Source organism: Pinus tabuliformis, chromosome 3_2 (genome assembly GCF_031772625.1).
Source record: "Pinus tabuliformis cultivar Carrire ecotype Pingquan chromosome 3_2, CPIR1, whole genome shotgun sequence".
NCBI classification, from domain to species: Eukaryota; Viridiplantae; Streptophyta; class Pinopsida; order Pinales; family Pinaceae; genus Pinus; species Pinus tabuliformis.
This window is the reverse complement of record NC_142302.1, coordinates 1,033,988,126-1,034,012,175: the sequence shown is the minus strand read 5'-3', so window position 1 is coordinate 1,034,012,175 and position 24,050 is coordinate 1,033,988,126.

Here is a 24,050-nt window from a genome sequence, read left to right as displayed (position 1 = left end):
CTTTATACAAACAAACTCTAGGCTTGTATGTCGGCTTAAGAAATCCCTTTATGGTCTCAAGCAAGCTCCTCGAGCTTGGTATGCACAAATGGATAGCTTTCTTTTAGAAACTGGCTTTTCTAAGTGTCATTCTAACAATACTGTCTACACCAAGAAAATGGGAAAGTCTCTTATCATTCTTGTTCTTTATGTTGATGATCTTATCCTCATTGGTAGTGATCCCAACTTTATAAACCATGTGAAGTCCAGCCTTAAAAAGAAGTTTGAAATGACAGATTTAGGACACTTGCATTATTTTCTTGGTCTTCAAGTCATGCAATCCAAGGAAGGTATTTCCCTTTCCCAGTCCAAATATGCCTGTGATCTTCTATGCCATTTTCACATGGAAGATTGTAAGCCAGCCCCTTCTCCCTTTCAGTCTAGAGCCAAACTTTCCGTCACTTGTACTTCCCCTGAAGTTGATGCTACCTTATATCGTCAACTTGTAGGAAAAATTTTGTATCTGACCCATACTCGTCCTGACCTTTCCTTTGTTGTTGGCCTTATTGCTCAGTTTATGAAAAACCCACATGAAAGTCATTGGAAAGAAGCTAAAAGAATAGTTCGTTATGTTCGAGGTACAGTCCAGTTTTGGATTCATTACAGTGCAGAAGCATCTCCTCTATTGGTTGGTTTCACTGATTCTAATTGGGCTGGTGACCCTGATGATCAGAAGTCGACTGTAGGTTATGTGTTCACTCTTCGTTCAAGACCTATTACATGGGCTTGCAAGAAACAAAGTGCCATTTCTCTTTCTTCTGCAGAAGCAGAGTATCGTGGGGCCATAGAAGCTAGTAAGGAAGCCCTGTGGCTTTGTCAGATCCTGTCAGAGTTTGGCTTTCAGCAGCAGCATCCGACTACACTTTGGTGTGATAATCAAAGTGCCATTCAACTATGCAAAGATCCAGTCAAAAATCAACGTAGAAAACACATTGAACTACACATGCACTTCATCAAAAAGCTCATTCATGACTGTGTTCTTGAAGTACAATATTGTTCAACAGATGATCGAGTTGCAGACATCTTTACAAAGGCGCTCACAGAGGCAAAGTTTACTAAACTTCGATTTATGGTTGGAGTTCAGGAAGTTGTCACTAAGGGGGTTAGGCTCTAATGCCTCCTTCCTTATCCTATTGTGTCATATTTGTACATCCTTCAATCCTATCCCAAATTGTTCTTAAGGGGGGATGTTAGGATATTCCGACACATAGGAAATAGTTAAGTATAACTTGGTCTAGTGTACATTTAGGTAAAATGTGTTTCTTTACTATGTACTTTTGTAACTTACAATCCGATGGTCACGATATGTAGTGATCCGACGGTTCATTCTCTCCTCGGTATTACCGACACTTGATCCGTGGCTTAACACCCGATTGGTCCATGATCTCTATTTAAAGAGCATGGAGGGTCATTTGTAGGGTAACCATTCATGAGAGAAGCTTATGTAAATTTTCATTCTTTTATTAATAAATTGCCTGAAGTGGCCGCATTGGCTTAGGCCGTGGACTATTTCCCTCTTTGAGGGTTTTAACCACGTCAACAATACTGGTGTATTGATCTGTGATCTGTTTGTGAGCGGTGTCCTTTGGTGTTCTATCTGAGGAACTTACCCTGTAAATTCCTACAAATAATAATGAAAACTAAAAATAGGAATCTTTGATAGACATTAATACATATTAATGGTGTAGTTTAACTTATAGACTAAACAGTTTATTTCACGGGAATCCAACAATGCAATTTCAAGCTAAAATGTGTTTTTTGTTGTTGTTTAAAATACATTTTTGAATGCATAGATTCAACACCCCTGGACACTTAAATTCTACAGATTACACAACTTAGGCACTTTAATTATACAAATTAAACAAATTAAACTCACTTTTTTTTATTAAAATTAACCATTAAAAAATGTTATAGTAGAAAAGGCTCTTTCATCTATAAATTAGACTATGCCTATTTTAATTAATAGAATTGATATTGAAAGAATTTTTTTAATTAACATAACATCAATTCCATCTTTTATTATTAAAATCATTGCATTACTTTTATTATAAATACAATTAAATGAAAATATTAAAAAATCCATAATATTTTAAATGAAATAATTAAAAAAAAATATGTAACACATTTAATAGTATTTATTTAATGTATATTAACTAATCACAAATAAAAGTAATATATCAAATACCATAAGAGGTGTCGCACTGACCTAGTTCACAACGTAAACATGTAAATGCGATACTTATATTTGTTTACCCAAATTCTGATTCATTTTATATTTATCAAGTTATGGTTTATATAACATGTGAAAGATTTTGTTTACCCAAATTTTTGATTCATTTTATATTTATCAAGTTATGGTTTATATAATATGTGAAAGATTATGGACGAAGGTGATATTTTACTCGGGGGAAGTTATATTATTTATATAAAAAAAGAATTTTAATTTTCAAAAATTTTAAGTCAAATGCATTTGATATGTTTTCATATATATATATATATATATATCTGTGTGTGTGTGTGTGTGTATGTGTGTTAGGGTTTTTGAATGTTTTTTTAATAGTGCTTATTTATTTATTTAAAAATTATTCACCTACCTTCAAGAATCTTCAACTACTAGATGAGTGTTAGATTCTATTATCGAAACTTGTTCCTTCACTTTTACAAGATGTTACATTAGAATCTGCACATGTACAAAATAGGCTTGAGTAAGCCATGCAAGACATAACAAAGACTAAGACAGTTGTGGGAATACCAACTCTTCGACATCCTTGTGATGATCGATGGTGGCAAATCGATGCCAAGCTTAGTAGCCTGTGATGGTATCTGTGTACTTTGTGGTGACATCCTTTTGGAAGTGAACTCTTACCTCCGTTGCATCTGGGTACACTAATTTGGCTCCTTTGTCCAGCGTGTCTGATAACATGCACATCATAGTCTTGAGTGCAGCCAGACCAACAACATACTAACACATAGTGTCTGTGCTGATCTTCAAGTCTGTGCTAGTGGCTATGCACCTCACCTTGTCAAATTACACGCCCAGATCAAGTCAGACTTGGTTCGTTGTCTTCGTCTCAGTGAGTGTGTCGATGGATGGGATCGCATGCATGCGCACAATGACATCCATGCACCTGAAAACTTGTGCATGTCATCGACAACACTAATTACCCTATATGCTCTGTGTCAGCTGCTGGGATGGGTCTATAACCTGTATGGGTGCAGTTTCATCAACCTCTGTATGTTGCACCTGTTCCTATTATGCTTCCTTTCTCTCCTCTGCGCAGATCCTGTTCTTCCTTGAGTTTCTGCTTCAACTCCTGCAACTCCTTCTCTGTTTCCTTCATCCTCTATTTGTCTTTTTGTCTTTGTGCGATCCTCTTGTCATGTTGTCACCTCTTAGCCTCAATCTCTAAAGATGCTTTCATCATGAGTGGATCTACTTTGAACTTACAACTCTTCTCCACCTCTGCACTGTCAACAACCTTCCTCTTGCTTTGGTCATGCACAGGTCTACTAACTTCTGCTTCTTCTGATGGTGCTTCTCTCTACGATGCCATTGCCATTTCATCTTGATATCCTTGTCTATGAACAACTTGGTGTCTTCATAAATAGGAAATCTCATAGACACTTGCTCAACTACATCTCCATTTGCACTCTCAACTGTGTCCTTTGACCCTGCTCTATGGGAGGCCATTGTACTTGTACTACTGAGAGGTAGACAAACACCTGTGATACCTGGAGACATAGCAACACTCATGGCAAGAAATTTGTTAGTTGAAAACCAAAACAAAATGTTGGACCGACATGCAACATACCTATGTGACTGACTGTGAAGATTGCACAATTTTCACCGGGAAGCTGGGAGACTAACTGCCAAAACTACACAAGGAACAATATGGGTTGTCAGGAGGTTGACTGACCACTAGAACTGCGCAATGCATAGTGTAGCCTGGCTTGCTGAGGATTGAAACTGTGCAATGCACAATTTTAGTCAGTAGTGAAATCAAAACCAGCAAACTGTATTGCACAATTTCTGGGGCCACCAAGGCACTGCCTCCCAGAATTATGCAATGCATGCCTGGAGGCTAGTGCTGGGCCAAATTTGCACAATTTCTAGAGGGAAGACAAAGCCTTCACCTCCTGAAATGTGCATTTGTGATCCAAGTGGATGTTGGTGGCCACCCGCCTATCCCACTTCGACCCCCACAACTGTCTCTTTCATTTTTTCAGTTTCCTTAATTGTAGCACAATTTACTATTTTTAGCAGTTTTTCGGGTCCTAAACTCCCGGTGCCATTTTGAGGCCCTAAACGACGTTTTTTTGGCAATCTACCACCAACGATTTTCTCTTAATTTCATCTTTTTCATCGTATTCCTCGGAGAGATCTTTCCAACGGGGTATCATGCGCATCAAACAGAGATAACATGACCAAGTCACGACCCCGGGAAGTTGGTTGTCCAACTAACCCCAATGGGACCCATAAACTCTTGGTGTTACATCTCCTTGGGTTAGTTTTTTGGTTGTTTTGAGTTTGCTCTTATTATTCAATAATAAAAAGGCCTTTAAGCCTCATTGTAACACAGTTTAGAGGCATGTAGCCACCACATATCTTCTAAGAGATAAGCTACCATCACCTTAGTTGGCTTATTTCCCATTTCTGTTTGTACGCTTATTTCAGTATTTTACATTAATGAAATGAAGTATTATTTTTGCTGCATCTCTGTATTTATGGTTATATCTGTAATTTGTTGCATTCTTGTTTAAATTTGGATCAGTGGTGTCATAGCAGTATACTCCTTCTCTATTTTTCTCTGCATGTCCCCAACGAGGTTGGGATATAAGGAGTTAGGGCTTGAACTGGTCGAACCTTTGCAAGACCAACCTTGCAAATCTCGACAGCCTCCCATGGTGGATGAAAAGAAAGACTAGGGGGCAGGAGATGCTATCAAAATCTTGCTCGAAGAATCCCTCGAGCGACAAAGGAACGCGATGATGGACAACTTAGCCCAGATCCTTCAACGGCTACGTAGGGGCGACACATCTAATAGCTACTCTGGAAACACCACACCCTTTAAGGTAGAAGTTAACTTTGAAACCCCCATATTCGAGGGTTAGATAGATGAAGATTTCGTAGATAAATGGTTAAATCTGCTAGAAGGGTATTTTTTTGTTCATAATTTTTTCAGCCAAGAAAATATTACTTTCACTCTTCTCAAGGCAGCCCCCCACGTTAAGGACTAGTGGGAAACCTACTGTGAGCAGAAGGATGAAAATACGAACTCACTATTTTTAGCTGCTCCCACTTGGAATTAATTATGGGACACCATCAAGGAGAAGTACTACCATGTCGGCAACAATGAGGACAAATACATAAATTGGACCATGCTGTGGCAGGGAAGGGACCAAGATGTGCCAGAGTTTACCAATGTTTTTCATACCCTTCACACAAAGTTGGGTATTAAGGATTATGAGCGGCATTTGGTACTCAAATACAGTAGCTTCCTACATAGGTACATCCAGGATGAGATGGAGTTCCTGGAGATCTCCTCGCTTGGCACGACATACTGATACGCTGTCAAGATCAAGTAGAAGTTTAAACAGAAGAAGCGAGACTTTGGATTGTCGAATATGAAGCGACGGAAAGGCTTCCCCAAACCGCAGAACCAAGGACAAAGCCAAGACAGTGTGACCCAAGGCAACCCGTCGAAGCCGCAAGAAAAGAAAAACACCATGAAGTCAAAGGAGGAAATAAGAAAGTGGTGTGAGTTCCATAAGAGCCCCACTCACAACACAACTGAGTGTCGAACCAAGCAGTCTCTGGTGGCCGAGTTGAAGGTTTCAGAATTAGATGCATGTTCTGATCTTGAGTCAAAACCCGACAAGAGGAATGACAAAGGGAAGCAGATCATTTTTGTGGAGCCCGAGGCCATTTTCACCACCGCCAAGATCCAGAAGAATGAGCCCGAAGATCTAGAGGAGGGGGAGCATCTTTTCCACTCATATATGTGGGTGAAGGGTTCGCTGCAGCAATTCATTGTTGACAGTGGGAGCCAAAAGAACCTCATTTCAGAAGAGGTCGTGAAGCAGTTGGACTACTGACCATACCACACCTGCAACCGTACATCATCAGGTGGATTCACCAAGGACGAGATCTCCAAGTCTGCCAGTAGTGCTACCTTTCCTATAGCATCAAGCTGCCCTTCATAGATGAGGTATTGTGTGATGTTGCACCCTTGGATGTTTGTGATGTATTATTAGGCCATCCATACTTGTGGAAGTGACATGTTGCGCACGAGTCAAGGCCTCGTGCTGTTATTATTTCTTTTTGTAATATATTATACAGGATACTTGAGGTAGCCCCACCTACCACGGCTTCTTTGATCTTTGCTAAGAAAGGCAGTAAGATCATCTCCCAGACTAGGAAATTTATTTTCTCTCTGGTTAGCTCTCAAAGTAAGGGGAAGATTTTAGCCACATCCATGGGCCCCGGGGAGGGTTCCTCCACGCAGAAGAACGGTCATGAAAGGATACAGGGACATATTCTCCTCACTTACAGGGGTAATGTTACACTGTCCAGTCAAGCATTTGTTTGATCTGACTCCTGGAGCACCTCTACCGAACGGGCTGATATATCACCGCTCCATTCTGGAAATGCCAAGTACAAGTAGCAACATGATCAACATTAGGTGTCACACAAGTTTCAGGTGGGCGACAAAGTTTGGTTGCATTTGCAGAAAGAATGCCTTACTAGAGCCCATAGAAAGCTCAGGCCACTTCAAAATCGTCCTTACACCATTAGCAAAGATGTGGGAAATGATTCTTTGGAGCACAACATTCCCCCATTCCTTGGATTGCACCGATTGTTCAATGTGGACCACCCTTGACCATGATTCCTACCATTACTGGAGACATCACAGATTATAGAACAGCTCACTAGGGACCAAGTTCAGCGAAAGTTTCCTCATCTCAAGGAGGAACTCAACACAATGGGGACCATTGCTTCCTAAGGGGGGGAGGAATGATCCAGGTGGATGTTGGTGGCCACCCACCTATCCCACTTGGACCCCCACAACTGTCTCTTTCATTTTTTCAGTTTCATTAATTGTAGCACAATTTACTATTTTTAGCAGTTTTTTGGGTCCTAAACTTTTGAAGCTGTTTTAAGGCCATAAACGAAGTTTTTTTTAGCAATCTATCGCCAATTATTTTATCATAAATTTGTTTTTTTTTCATATTCCTCGGAGAGATCTTTCCAACGGGGTATCATGCACATCAAACAGAGATAATATGACCAAGTCACGACCCCGAGAAGTTAGTTGTCCAACTAACCCCAACGGGGCCCATAAAATCTTGGTATTACATCTCCTCGGGTTAAGGTTTTGGTTGTTTAGGGTTTGCTCTTATTGTTCAATAATAAAAAGTCCCTTGAGCCTCATTGTAACGCAGTTCAGAGGCATGTAGCCACCACATCTCTTCTTAGAGATAAGCTCCCATCGCCTTCGCTAGTTTATTTCCATTTCTATTTGTAGGCATATTTCAATGTTTTAGATTAATGAAATGAAGTATTATTCCTATTACATCTCTGTATTTATGGTTATATTTGTAATTTGTTGCGTTCCTGTTTAAATCCGGATCAATTTTCTAGTCAGGTGTTGTAGTTTTTTCTTCTCAAAGATGTATGAAAATAATCCACTTCAGACTGTGGATGACAAACAACATCAACAATATAAATGGTTCTTAAACATTGTAGATCTGTAGAAACTGATAAAAACAAAACTGTCCAAAGTCCTAATCTATGCTACAATCATAGTTAAACAACAAAAGGAAACAGTAATACCTCCAATCATCCAATGGAAACTAGATATACAAAGAATAGATTTTATTATAACACCTGTGAAGGGAACAAATAGATGTTACCAGTCCCCCTCTATGGGATGGCTTCTTGGCTATCCTCAAACGTCTTCAGCTTGTGTAGAGTCTCTCTCCTCTATAATGTGTAACCTGAGAAAAAATGGTGTGCGACAATGAAAATAATCAGAGTTACAACAGTGAGTGCAACAATGAAAATAATCAAAAGTGAATAATGAATGGAAAACCCTTCTATTTATAGAAAAATATTGAGTTATCCTCGAATAATGAGTAATAATAAAATATTATTAACCCCATTCTTGGAATAACCACTTGGAATATTTTATTATATTTGGTTAGGAGGGAAAAAGTATTTAAACTTTTATTTAGAAATAATAAATAAATAAATGATTTATTTATCATCTCAAGGAATTGGTTAAATAATAATAAATAAATAAGGATTTATTTAATTATTCCTAAGGTATTTAGTTAAATTTGACAAAGAATAATAATTAATTAGTGATTAATTAATTATTCTTAGAGAAAAATAAGATAATTAATGATTTATCTATTTATTTTTCATGATGGGGTCAAATATGACAATGAATAATAACTGAACAATGGTTTAATTAATTATTCCTAGAAGAAAATCAAATAAATGTTGATTTATTTAATTATTCTTCATGGGTTTAAATATTAGAAAAAAATAAGATAATTAATGATTTATCTATTTATTTTTCATGATGGGGGCAAATATGACAATGAATAATAACTAAACAATGGTTTAATTAATTATTCCTAGAAGAAAATCAAATAAATGTTAATTTATTTAATTATTCTTCATGGGTTTAACTATAAATTACTTAACAAAGGTGGTTTATTAAGTAATTTCTCACAGTGAAAGCAATTTTATGATGGTAAAATTGGCTTTACATGGTGTACTTCGATCCATCTAGTAAATTAGGCTAGATGATCAATTTTTTGGTGATAACAGATTTCCCCCCAACATATGAGTGTTAGGAGAAAAATGTATGACCGAAGTATGTTGTAAAAATACAATCACTGGACAACACAGGGGAGTCAGAGAGAGAGAGAGAGAGAGAGAGATAGAGAGACCAATAAAGCTAAAGTGAAAAAGGATAGGGACAGAGAGGGTGAGACTAATGCAAGTCTCCTTTTATGTTGTGGTATCGGACCTCATTGAGGTAGGGGAGGCATACCCATACCCGCCGAGATAACTTGGTAAAAAAAAATGGTGCGCCTAAAAACATAAAACTGAGCAATGAAGTACATGCTGAATGGTACATGACATGTTGCCATAATAGAGCTAGAAAATAATTCAATATATCCCATATACATAATGCACCTGGAAAAACATGAGCCGGGACTTAATATAATAATATCTGAGTACATGAGATATAATGGCCCTTCCCTCAAAAAATGGGTGGGAGGGAGGGTAGAACAACTGGAGAAGCCCTGCTGAATAGGGAAGGGCTCTGCAAAACTAAATGGATCATTTGAAGGAGACGTGCAAGCTATGAACACTGCGATCGGTAGGAACTGAACCCATCAAATCTGCAGAACTGCATATGAGTCTCCAGCATAATAGGAATACATCCGGGCATGTGGGGGAATACTTGAAGGGCCACCCCCTCATGAGGTCTGAAACATCTCACACACACCTGCGTATCACTCGTACAATCTGTTGCGTCACTGAACCATCAAGTGTATGAATCATGAACATGAAACAACCAAATCAAAGGGAAATAATGAGTCTTTTTGCTTTATCTGAGGCGCCGAACAAGAATGGAAGATGGAATCAAGATACACCATCCTCTAGGCTGTTCTTTTGGAATAAAAGAGCTGATATCGACAGAATAGTGCCCGATATAGGTGAGGCAATGAGGATCCTCAACTAAGGCACGAGGGAAAATAGTAATGTGATTGATGGACTGACACCAGGGACAATGGAAAATGTGGGACTAAGGGACAAATAGATGGCTTCCCTTGTCAGAGCATAAAGTGCATGGTTGACCTGGCAGTGACTGACTCAACTCTGAAGGGGATGGGGGACAACATGACTGGAGGCCAAAATGGGCAACATAGGATGAACGATATGCAAAAATGGATGGAATATTGTGACATGATATAATGGGATGTGTAACAGACTCCATGGATGCAAAGGTGACTCATCGCAGATGCTCTGAATGAGGGTGACTCGATGATGTTTCCACACAGAATAGGCCTGGTGGGGATCATGAAGACATGAGCACATGATGGCTACTCATGATGAAAATTGACACGTGAGATGACAAGAATTAAGGGAAGGTGGTACTTAAGGTGCAAGTGTCGTGTATGAAGAAATTTTATTTTGAGAGGCGACAAAGTGACCCTTCTTGGAAGAATGGCTTTCGGGTGAAGTGTTAAATCGTCAAAAACAAAGGACCCATTATAATAATCAGTGATAGGTTTCCAATGGTGCTAATGGTTCATCAAACGGAGCTACGGTCCGATCTCAATGTGTGACATAAAAACTGTGGGTTTTATTATAAAAGGGTGTGGTCCCTCCAACTTGAGAGGAGGAGAAGGCACTAAATCTTGTGGAGATCGTAGCATACAAACCGACCAATGGAATCAGGATCTACGGATTTCAGGCAAGTGGCCTTACTGGTCTAAAGATGGCCTTAATGCTTTTTAGAATGATGGTTCTTGGTGAAGAATGAAGGGAAGAGGAAAATGAGAATGAACTACTAGAGGAGGTCTAGAATCATCCTCACCCACAAAGTCAAACATGGGGACTATGTGGACATAAAGTAGAATATTTGAAGATATGGTATCAAATTTCTACAATATGCGATGTGCAAATGGCTCGCCGGAGAGGCCGGTAGGACAAAATATCCAAGGAATGGGAGGATAATCAGCCATACCTAGATTCAGTGGGATCTAGGTCGAGACTTATGTTAATAAATTCAGAAGAATGCCAAGAGAAATCCATCATGCCCCCAAGCATGGGATACTTCCTACAAACATATGTGATGGAGGGGACTAATCCGGTATGCAAGGGTTGGAATGATTCCCCCTAGCAGGAGGAGTTGTGGAGCGCCATTGTGTTCTGAGTGCTCGAAAAAGGGATTCAAGCATCTCGACCCAACTTGGCACGAGATCCTCCAAAGGATGATAATGAGATGTAGGGGCCTATGTGCCCCCTAGTATGCTATGGGCATACTGGATGTATTTAGAGTGGTGGACTCCAAATATTTATATGTTTTATGTGATACATAATATGAGTATGTATTTTTATATGATGATTATGGTTCGCCATGTGTTTGTTTATGGTTGTCTTTTGTGGTATACATGTAATAAATGCCAATATAGAATGTTATTTTCAATGGTATCTACATAGTTATTCTGGCCTCTAGGAACATGACTGAAAGTGATGGTTTCAAATTCACATACCAAAAACTTAACTCGTAGATATTTTCTAAATAGTACTTGGTTATGCACATTATACACATCATTCAATTGCATGACAAGTAGTAAGGAATCTAAACGAACATGAAGATGAAGGATGCGATGAGTGAGGGCATAGACTAAAAAACCTATCACTACATCATATTCGGCCTGGTTATTGGTGGCATATCTAATGCACATGTCATTCGAAAGGACTAATGTATGCAAGGGGGTAAAAATGGCCCAGGCTGCTGAGGCTAGATTCTTGGAGAAGCGACTCGCACCGTTGGCATGACTGACGTACAGTGTGGATGATGAATCCATATGAAAGGTACAAAAGAAAATTGATGAGATGATGCAACCTACTGAACTTCATGGCAGAAATAAAGACACACAAATCAAAGGGATATGCTATGAGTGAAATTTCTTGAGGTAGAGTGCATTGGGAGAATTAGGAAGGATATGGCCTTTGAAATCCTCCAAATGATATGCCCCTTTGCATAAGTGCAAGGGTAATAAGGGGTAGACATAGCTTCCATGATGTCCTCCTCAAAATGGAAGATGGGCAAACGAGAGGAAGACTGACTACATGATACAGCGGCAGTACCTAGTGCATCAACCTGAGAAAGAAGGTTCACATATGCATCATCTGGAATGATAAACAACGAACTAGTAGATGGAGGATCTACGGATGTTGAGACTTGGGATTTTGTCGAAAGAGGTTCGATAGAATCACACGCAGAAACATCAAAAAGGTTTTCCTGCGAGGACCTCAAGGTTGACAACAGGTAAAGGATGTGGCCCGTGGTTTCCATCATCTTGACATCAGGGGGAGGGATCACGATGGTGGGACCAGAGTCCGCATGTTATAGCTTACTAGTGGTACCAGAATCCATGGGTAGAGGAGTAGATGTTCCACTAGGAGTCATCTCGTATTCACGAAGCACCTCAAGGCAATCGCAAAATTCTTCGAGATGAGGGAAACAATGGGAGTAGTGACCATGATGATCGCACAAGGAACAAGGGTGATTTATGCGTAAGGTTCTAAGTTTTTTGGGTGGAACCGGTAAGTTAACATGGACTTTAGGGATATTTGACTCAGGGAACATTTCATGAAACAAAGGTTTGAGATGAGGAATCTCGGGACAATTATTGGTGGCATTCCCAACAACTTTACACAAAGTGCACGGAGGTGACAACTTTGGGGCCTTAGGGTTGGAGGAGCTTGGGGAGCCTTGTCTTTAGGTTCTTTCCTTTTAGCTTTTCCCCCCTGTCCAGATGCTTTTCCAACAGGAGTGGGTTCCTGTTGAGGTTGTGATGGAACTGAAGCAGCAACAGGGGTTGTAGGGACCGGTTGAACTAGGGTCAAAGCATGACAAGGTCTTAGCTGACCAGGCAGAATGCTTGCAGGGGGATTGATGTACCATACTGGGATCCCTATAGTCACGTTAGGAAGGACCAGCGAAGCTGTGACATGGACATAAAATACTTCTGGAGGTGGAAATAAGAAAGGTATCTAGCATGTATGATAATTTCCTGGAGGAATAGCTCTTGGATGGTTGAGACCTGGAGGAACAGTTCCTGGTGGAAACATAGGAGAGGCACCCACAAATGGAGGAGGTCCTGGGGGGGTCGATCTGGAGGGCTCGAATGGGATGGAAACATCAGTGTGTTGAGGAGCTGACTATTGATCGGATGTACCTAACTGCTTGAGAGCAACCCATGATGCTTGAAACATGCAAATGCTCAAAGAGTTAGGCTCTAAGATGAGAGGGGGAGGACCAGGGAAATCACCCAACAATGAGGAAACTTTATAGACTTCAGGTGAAACACCAGTGAGGGGAGTTGGAGGCTGATTATCTAACACCAATGAGATAATTGACTCATGGGAGGTCACGGATGCTGGCTCATAGTAAGTCAACTGATCGATGGTAACAATCTTCCCTTCATGGGGGGAGCACATCCTGCAGAAAACCAAAGATGAAACGACTGACATGGAATATGTGTAACTATGACCTAAGAGAATGTTGTAATCTAAAAGGGCATCAATAACCTCAATGTATACATGGACAATCTTGCCCGCAAGGGTCACTAAACAGTTGTGGTACATGTCGAGAGGTTGGGAGGAGTGTCCGTCCCAAGCACGCAAAGTGATGGTGGAGGGGGAAAACTTAGGTGACTTAAGTTGTTTCCGAATGGCAGTAGACATCGCACAGGTGGATACATCTTCTTCAATAATGCATTGGGAGATAATGGCATTACGGACTCAGACTGGTATCTGGAAAGCAACGGATGAACGCAATGGGAGATGTTCTGATGTATCAATTGGGAAGACAAACAAACAATCATCAGAATGATCTAATGCATCCAAAGAAGTTAGTAGAGCTTTCTTTTGAGATGGGCATGACTGGAGGACTTCCAGCCTCAACATGGCAGCAGGTGATTGTGCCAAATCATTTACTATATTGTATGTATGGGAAACTCGGTTAGAAGTCGTGTTACGATGTAATGGTCCATTTGGGATCTTGGGAATGACCTCGAATTTAGGTTGAAGGATTTGTAATGGAACATTTAGTGTCATAAAAGGCTCAACAGATGCTTTGGTTTTGGACTCAGTGGCAGATGAAGTCGATGTCTTTTCATATTGACGCGACCGAGTTTGCAGGTTGATATTAGAGGGATTAACCTCATCAGAATTCATCATAAGGATATGGTAGTCACTAGGACCAGAATGTTGGGGGCGATGGGCTAATTGACCTAGATGAGGTTGAGCAGAAACAAATCCTTGTTGAGAAAAAATATTTGTAAGCGTTGTTGGCTGAGATGGTGCAGGATTCTAAGATGATTGTTGACCTCTAGAAGTTGTTTGAGCTTCCCACATTTGGCGCATCTGGGATAAGAGAGGACACTTATGTGTATAATGGCCATGTACACCACAACATGCATAAGGATTGTTCATATGAATAACCTTGTTCTTCTTGGGTTGGCTGCCCTGTTACTGGTTATTAGTGTTAGGATGGTTCCCCTGGCATTCACTAGGTTGATTACCTTTATTACCCTAGTTACGCTTGTTACCTTTCCCCTTATTCTTTTTCTTCGAATTTTTGGGACTAGTCACACTCTGTTGCATAAACACTTTACCCTAAGGGGGTGGTGGCTACTAGGGATGAGGATGCATGGGAGGTTGCAGTGCTAATGTTTAAGGGGTTGGAGTGCTCGGTTGTGCATAAGGAAGAGCAACAGTTTCTTAGGCAGGTTGGGGCCCTGAAAACATGTTGCTAGCAGGAGGGGCATAAGTGTTAGAGGAAATGGTGACCCCCTACAGATAGCCATAAATTTGTTGAGTTTATGGTGATGGATGTGAAAGGGTTCCCATGATACCATCGGTAGCATGAGATGCCCCTTGTGCATTGGCACCTCTAGGACGGGGGAGGTCGAGAATGACGGTATAGACATAACCATATTGCACATAAATCAGGTCATATCACTTGTACAAAATGAGAGATTAGTGACTAAATGACTAAAAACGTTAGTCACCACAACCATTTCAAGTGAATTACTACTAAAATTAAATAATTTTAAGTGACCCAGCTAAAAATGACTAACTTAAACGACTAATTTAGTCTAGGGATAAAATAAATGACTAGATAATAAGTGACCCAACTAAAAACGACTTACTTAAATGACTAATTTAGTCCAGGACAAAAATATGTGACTAGATAATAAGTGACAAAATTAAAAATGGTTAACATAAATCACTGCTATACTCCAAGAATAAAAATATGACCAACTAGCAAGTACAACAAGTATATGATTTAGTCATTTATGCCATTATTTTATAATTGTGTCACTCCAAAAATGGATTCAGAGATAAACTGGGTGTCTGAATCCATACGCAGTGTTAAAATTTAGAGATAAAAGGGGTTGCTTCCCCACATTCATGGATGGCATCCACAATAAACATGTTAGTGTGGACTGACACATCTTACTCAAGAGATTTGATCTAGGCATTAATTGATAGTGTAAAACTAGCCAAATACCCATCAACACTGATAACAAATTGTTTAGCTAACCCTTATTTTCCCTGCGAAAATACTAAAGAGTTACCTTTCCACATTTGTAAATACATGTTAAAAATAATTATAACTAACTTAATCACAAATTAATTATAAATTTATTGTTACATTTGACTCTGCTTTGATATAAAAGTGCATGTTTAAATTCTCTTCAATGAAATGAATGTTTGAAAATGTAATCATAAAGGAATTATGTAAATTATATTATTCACTTATAAGAAAGTTGAAAAACTTCTAGAAAACATACAAGCATTATAAATCTTAAAAATATCTTAAAAGATGGATTAATCTATTTTTCCATTTTCTTATTTTACAAAAGAATATTTTTTTTTCTTATTTTCCAAGAAAAATGAAAAAATTCTCTTCAAATTCACAACTTCATAACTATTTAAAAAGATAAAGGCTCTTCAATATCTTAACACAAAACAAAGTGGTGGAGGGAAAAATCAAAGAAAAACTTAAAGAAAAAGGAGGGCAAAGTATCTTGTCATACAAAATTTTCAAATGTTTTTTGCTATCACCCCATACAATTAAATTATTGGAAACCAACACCTAGTGGCAAAGAAACTAAAGAGAGAGAGGGGGGGACATTTTACATGTTAATGTAAATATATGCCATCAAAATTCCATGTGGGTTCACAAGTGTTCGGGGGGGTTTGGAGCCATTTTCTCTTAGTATTTGCTTTCTAAACTAAAATGCCATTGAATTTGTTGGGGTTTTGGGGGGTTTTGTTTCATGGTTGTCCTGTGATTTTAGTAGCGGAGACCAGTAGCCATGATGTCAACAATTTGGTGGAGATTTTGCAGAAAAAACGATGGATTGGAGGATCTGTCCCTATGAATTCATGAAGCTCTGGTGCAAGAGGGTTTGAAGGGCTTGGTCCAACTTCTGGAAGAGGATGTCAAAGAGGATTGTTTGATGAAATGCGAAAGGAATATGTGGTGCACGATTGGTTTACGATGGTGAGTGTCATCCAGACTTGCACCCAATTAGGAGCTCTGCAACAAGGCATGTGGATCTGCAACAAGGCATGTGGATCCATGATTACATAACTAGAAGTGGAATTGAATTACATGTTTTTGTTGGAACTTCACTCATCGATATGTATGCAAAGTGTAGGAGTATAGATATTGTGTTTGTTGTGCTTGACAAAATTCTTGAAAGGGATGTCGTCTCTTGGATTGCCATGATTATTGGATATGTGCTTAATGATAATGAAAAATGAAGCTTTGATTTTTCTTAGACGAATGAAATAGGCAGGTCACATTAAACTTGATTCTGTCACCATGGTGAACGTGCTCTCAACTTGTGCCCAGTTAGCGTGCAATGGGCTAAGTGGATCAATGGTTATAATATTAGAACATGATTTGTGCCTGATATTATAGTGGGGACTACTCTCATAGATATGTATGCCAAATGTGGAAAAATAGAACTGGTATGCCAATTTTTTGATGAGATGTCTAAATGAGACATAGTTTCATGGAATTCAATAGTTGGTGGTTATGGTGAGCATGTCAGGGAATGTTTTTCCCAAATGAAACTGATAAGAATGAAGCCTAACCATATTATGTCTATTGGTATTTTATCTGCATGTAGTCATGCAGGCCTTATAGATAAGGGTTGGAAATACTTTCATTATATGGATGTAGATTACTCTATCATGCCTAGAGTAGAGCATTATACATGCATGGTTGACCTTCTTGGTCATTGTAGATGTTTTTACGAGGTAGAGAACTTCATAAAAAACATGCCATTAGAACCTAGTGCTAGTGTGTGGGGAGCCTTGCTTGGCGCTTTTAAAATTCACTGTGATATTCAATTAGGAGAACATGTAGTCGAATGCCTCCTTGAATTAGAGGCTGAAAATTTTAGATGCTATGCATTGATGTCAAACATCTATGCCATGGCTGGCAATTGGTATGGTGTAGAAAAAGTGAGAAAAATAATCAAAGACCGAGGATTGAAAAAGATGCCAGGATGCAATTATGTTGAATTAAATAAAAAGGTACATTGTTCCCTTACAGGAGACAGATCACATGCTTAAACAAATGAAATCTATGAAATGTTGGAGACTTTGGCTGGAAAGATGAAGGAGTCAAAATATGTCCCTAAAACAACCATTACATTGCACAATGTTGAGGACGAAATGAAGGAACGCCTTTTGTGCAGTCACAGTGAAACGTTAGCCATAGCTTTTTCTCTTATCAATATAATCCTTGGAAGCACTATACAAATAACAAAAAACCTTTTTGTTTGTAATGACTATCACAATGCAACGAAGTTCATCTCTGAGATTTTGAAGCGATAAATTATTGTAGGGATGCAAACCAGTTTCATCGTTCTAAGGATGGATTGTGTTCTTGTGCCGACTACTAGTAATGGCTATCTATACAAGCATTAGTCATGGACTTGTATGATTTCAAAATTTTAACATTTGTTTCCTACAATTTCCAGTAAGTACTAGGTATTACTTTTTCATTTCTAGCACAATGCTATGTACATTATGTAATTGGTGGTCAATAAAGAGATGGAGTAGTCACTTAACTAAGTATGACATAGTTTAATAACTTAATGGAATGAGTAGACTAGAAAAAATATTAGCTTAGCATAACAACATGGATCTTGATAGAATTGAGCACAAGTAATGAAGATACAAAGTATATGGAGGCTACTAGAGGAAACATGGTAAACACTTAGTCATCTAGATCTGCTAAAAAATACTTTGTTTCTAGTATTGCGAATTTGAACTAAACGCTTATACCGAGTCCTAAATAAGATATTAGCTAGAATAAAAGCATAGCAAATGAGCCATTCCAAATGGGTATTACCATTCCCCCATTAATATTCAATAGTCCTCACTAAACTAATTTCTTTACAGTTTTCTAACAACCACCTAATGGGTGTTCAGTTCATTACTCTTCTCACTTTCTTTAATTTTTTTTCATAACTCAATCCTATTCTTGATTAGTGAGATTTTATGTCAATGCATCTAGCCTACTCTTGAAGTGTTTTATTTTCATAATGAATAATATATACAAATCATGAGTTGTCAAACCACATGACATACCATTGGAGCTAGTAAAAAAATATGAGGTGCAAGGCCCTAGATCCATTTTCACACCATTTGTGGAAATAAAAGTAGAGGAAGAGGAGAGAGAATAGGCCTCCTAATTGTCTTCATTAATCATTGTGAAGGGCTTGATGTAAATCTTAATGATGCCATTTGGAGAGTACCTACGGTTGAGGGGGTATGGCTGTACAATCCTCGGAGGATTTGTGAAGCAAGAAGAGAAGGGAGAAGAGTGAGAAGACTTGCCTCTCCTAACATTAGGTTGAAGTGAAGAAACTCAAGATGGTGATTTGTTGCTTGAGATGAATCAGGTGGTCATATGATGTAGTGAGCATAAATGTTTTGAGGTTTTGTAGAAGTCACATGTTTGCTAGCCATGTGAGAGGAAATTTGTTCATTTTGTCTCATAGATATACCACCATCCAACTCATGGGTGGGGTGTGTGTAGTATATCTACCAATATAGATAGTCTAAAAGGAAGAACTAATGAAGGAGAGGTATTTGACTTTGAAATTTATGTAATCTCTTACAAAATATGAAATTAAAAATCTGGTTTTAGTAAACTAGATAGTTTTTCACTTTTTTGTATACCTTTTGACCTCGCTTAAGATAGATGTTTTGAAGTTGCACTTTTTGACATTTCTCATCCTTAATAAAGCTCTCAAATATGTTTTTCAATACATTTAACATAGGTTTTCTATATACCTTTTTCAGTGATCAAACATATATTCCAAAATTTGTGCTACCTTTAGTATATATATTTTGAAGTTTCCCTTGACATCTTTAGCTCCATTTCTAGACCTTACCATCTCACTCACTCATTATTTTCTAACAGGGTATTATTATTCTGTATCTTGCCACAAACTATTGAGTATTTTGTATTATAATATGGTCTCTTATATATGTGTCACAACAACACTACCACTAGTTTCTTTCTCTCTATATGTTATTTTTTAGCATTTTTTTGGAGATGCACTTGCACTCCCACATTATAGTCATAATGACTCTACCTTTCTTCAGTCCCATTGACTTCTCTCGTCATCAGCTAGATATTAATAAAATTACTTACTTACTTACTTACCTGGCATTATTCATTCTTAAACATACTTCAACATTTCATGAAATATGTGCTATGATACAAAAATTTCCAAACTCCCAAGATTTCTGGTTTTTTAATGTCAATTGATGCAAATGTAGGCTAGTTAAAGGCACAAAAACACATAGTTAAGCTTTCTAGCATCCATTGTCTTGTAGTTTCTAATTATTTATTTTTATTGTCTCCAACAACACCTCTAAATGAACAAGGTTGAGACAATAACAGTCTTATGACACACTTCAATGTCAATCCATGTTATTGGAAGCATAAATTTCTTGTGAGGAAAAATATTTTAACTCATCATGATCACACGTTAAATATTGAAGGTCTCAAACTGGTGAAATAATCGCCTGTTAGAATGGGGATAATTCTGCCAATTCTTGTCTTCAAAGGGATTTTCATCATATCTTGATTTCATCTCCAACAACTCCTTTAAGACAAGTAACAGTCTTACAACACCCTTAACTTAAATGCCAATATATGTGACTTAAAGTCATATTTCTTGGTCAGGAGCAAGATCTTCAAACTCATGAAATGGTGAGTTTTGTTGGGTTCTCAAAGGTGAACAAATGTCCTATTAGAAAGGGGATGATACTTTAAATGGTATTGTTTAAAGGGATCTGAAATTTTTTCAGATCTAGACATATTTTTCTATTCCTCCTATTGAATTATTGGAAATTTATTAAAAGATAAAGGTTCCACTAATCTATCTGCCTTACATTTGTTTGCCTTGAGGACAAGGACATGAGGGTTATCATTGAGGCACTTGATGGCCTGGAACTCTTCTTTATATAAGTTAGGGCTAGGCGATTTAACACGACACAAAATTCTAAAACAATCTTGCTGAATTTCTTCCACAATGTGAGGAGGGAGGTGTTGGGCAATAAGCTCTATGGAACAAAGGATCTCTTCAATGAGAATCTTGTGAGGATCAAGAGAAAATTTGAAGCCTTTTTCTAGCGGTGGATGGCATGGGGATCGATGACGAGTGAGGAGAGGTTCACCACATACGAAGGTCTAGAACTGGGGGAAGAGGAGACTAAGGGAGTAGAAGAAGACTTAGCCATTAATAAAGAATTATTAAGATTATTATTGTTTTAAACTAGAAATATCTACATTAAGAGGAGATGAATTTTTAGAAATCAGATTGGTTAAATTATTAACCGACTTAGAATTGAAATGATTTGAGTTAGCATGATCCAAATTAAAATTTAATTGATTTAGAGAGGGATTATGGGTGATATTAGATCAATCTGCATTAATATGATTCGAATTAGAATTAGAGTTCGAACTTGAGATGTTGATAGCAGGACCATGGGGGAAACCAGACCTTATAGAGAAGGATGAATTATTGTGATGCAAATTGTAGTTTGAGTTAGTAATAAAGAGAGAGGATAGTGGGGGAAGGGAAAAAAAATATATAGATAAAAGTGTGGGGGTGTTTAGAGACCCGAGAGTGAATCAAATTGGGCAGCGCTAGATCGAAGTAAGAGGGAGAGGGGTTAGGTAAAGAGTAGGTAGGAGATGGAGAGTTAGGGTTGGCTTCTGTGCCGATCGCAAGAATGAAGGGAGAATAAGAACTGGAGGAAGATGCATAATTTTTCTTTTATTAGAATCGAACGGATCAGGAACATAATTAGGGAGAGTGGCATTTCACAAGGTGAGAGGTTAGACTACTGAGTTGGTCGAGGGAGAGTCGTGAGAAGTTGAAATGGAGGCAGGAGTAATAAATAAAAAAATATGCATCGAGAGGATCAAATGGAGAGCTTTGGGGGAGTCGATTGATAGAGATCGAGGGTTAGGGCTAGCTGCCACACTGATCGCAGGAATGAAGGGAGAATAGGAAGTGGAGGAAGACGCATATTTTTTTAATTAATTAGAATTGAATGGATCAGGAACATAATTAGGGAGAGTGGAATTTCACAAGGTGATAGGGCTGACTGTTGAGTTGGGTGAGGGAGAGTCATGAGAAGTCGAAATGGAGGCGAAGTAATAAATAGCATATCTAAATCGAGCGGATAAAATGGAGATCTTGGGGGGATTCGATTGATAAGGCAGAGATGAGGTTTGACCAGTTGATGCTGGATACGCTGGAGATTGAGTCGTGGTTCAAGCAGTCAACTTCTGAGGTATAGTGATGCTCTGATGGTTGGTAGAGAGGTTCAAGTTGATTGCAAGGGTAATGGGTAGTGACAACTGGTGAAGGCTACGCAAAGGAATGAGTGGGGGTTAATTGACAGGTCGAAGAGGGTGATTGTTGCAGCAGGTTAGTGAGTACTATGGATGTGTCAGGACGGCTATACAATAGTGAGAGGACTGGAGGGCTGGAATCCAAAGACCATAAGAGGTGGAGCATGAAGGGAACCTCTATCAAACTCTATCAGACCATTAAAGGTTCTCAGGTCCCTTCAAAATGTGTTTAACCCTTCATACACAATGGGGGGATAGAGAACATGGACGGTTCTTGGTTTCTTGTTTTTGTAGGTGCTCCAAGTATTCCATTTTGTTGTTAATTGATATTCTTCATTTCAATTGACTTATTTAGCTCATTTGTGGACATTAGTATAATTTTATTTTATTTTGTTTCTTTCCCGATCTTGCAATAGTGCCTTTGCATTGTGTAACCTTTTTCTATTTAATGATTAATTGCTTGAAGCTCACAAACCTTAGAATATTTGCAACCCCTATAACAAAATGATTTGTCTCCCATACAATTGGAAGAGTTCTTTGGTTTCTCTGAGAAACTCTACCTCCATGATTTATTCCTATTGCATCATTTTCACAGGTTTCAACTTTTATCCTTGACAAGTTCTCTGATATTACATTGAGTACAAATAAATCTATATAGGTTTGACTCATGGGAAACCCATGAGTCCCCATGGGTCTTCCCTAGTCTCAATTGAGCCATGTTACTTGGATCATACTTAGCTTGAGACTTCTCTGAACTTGTTAAAGTTTGGCTCACTTTTCAAGACTTCAGAGTTTAGAGGCTAGACTTATGATCCGGCGTAAGACTTGAGAGTCTAGAGGCTAGAATTGTGATCCAACTAAGAGTGCAAATGAAGATCCTCTATGGAAGTATGAAGGGTTAAACACATTTTGCAGGCTCAATCACGCTTTGAAGATAAATATCAAGTGTCAAATGTTGTATTATCATATAATATGAGATGATCTTATGAATTTGTGCACAAGATGTTCTTTTATAACTTTATATGGATTGGGAATGTCATATTTTTTGTGCACAATTACTATGTATTGTTCCCAATGTGTGATTTTTTTGGTAGTTGCTGAGGCTTGCCCATTCTTGACTAGAGTTTTTCTAGGTCACTGATTCTTCCCAAGTTCCAGGTGAGCCAAATCTTTGCCAAGTTCAAGTCTGAGTCTAACAACTTTGATACAACCAAAGACTTGATTTATCTTATTTTTGGCCAGATCTTAAGAGAGCCTTTTTATGGATCAGATTATTCTATTTAATGTTTAAAAAATTTGTGTTGGAAAGTCTAGGGGTCTCTACAACCCCTCAATAGAGTCATTTAGCTCCTAACCAATTGAAAGAATTATGTTGTAGTAATATTTGTCTTTGCCAAGAAACATTACCATCTTGTCCACGATTTATCATTTTAACAGGTTTTAACTTTGACAATTACTCTGACATTACATCAAGCATAGATTCAATCAAATACTTTTGGGCAATGGTTTTCTTCAACTGGAATGAAAAGGAATTCCAACAATACATTCTCATGTCCCAAATCAATTGGTGTTCAAAGAGTGCAACAACTATCATGGGTTCTTATCCCTTATGATTATTGCACATAATGTAATTAAAATCATGTACATGACCATATGAACCAAGTGCATTTCCCTTTTTGTCATGTTGCAAATAAATTCTAATTTGAGACTGTATATGCTCTGATAGAACATGAATGCATCCCCTGTCATGGGTATAAATATCACAAGTTACAACCAACACCACTTTTGTTGATGTTCCTCCTCAAAATGTTCCAATTTTCTTGGCAAATGCATTGTCTTTTCAGTTAAGATAACATATTAAAGGTAAATAATGCAAAATCTTGAAATGTTAGTTTCATGGTATTGTCTCCTTTAACAATGGTCTCTTGTGCTTAATAGGATGTATATAAAAATCAGCATCGAAGAAGAACACTCAAAGTTTACATTTGCTTTGAAGTCTTCCAGATAAAATTTAAAGTATCCTCTTATAATATATAGGCCTCTACAAACTACACAATCTGTATGTGGCATGGAATTTCTATTGCTTTTCATGTTCCTTTTTGTTTTTTCTTTTGCCTCCAGTGTTGCAAAAATTGCTGAAATTGGTTATTTTTCATTATTTTTTCACATTGTTGATATGCTCTACCTAAAGATACATGATTTTTGAGGTATTTGAATATATTGTGATATTTTGAAAAGATTGTGATATATCTGTAATATATTGTGACTTGACTGAAAATATTG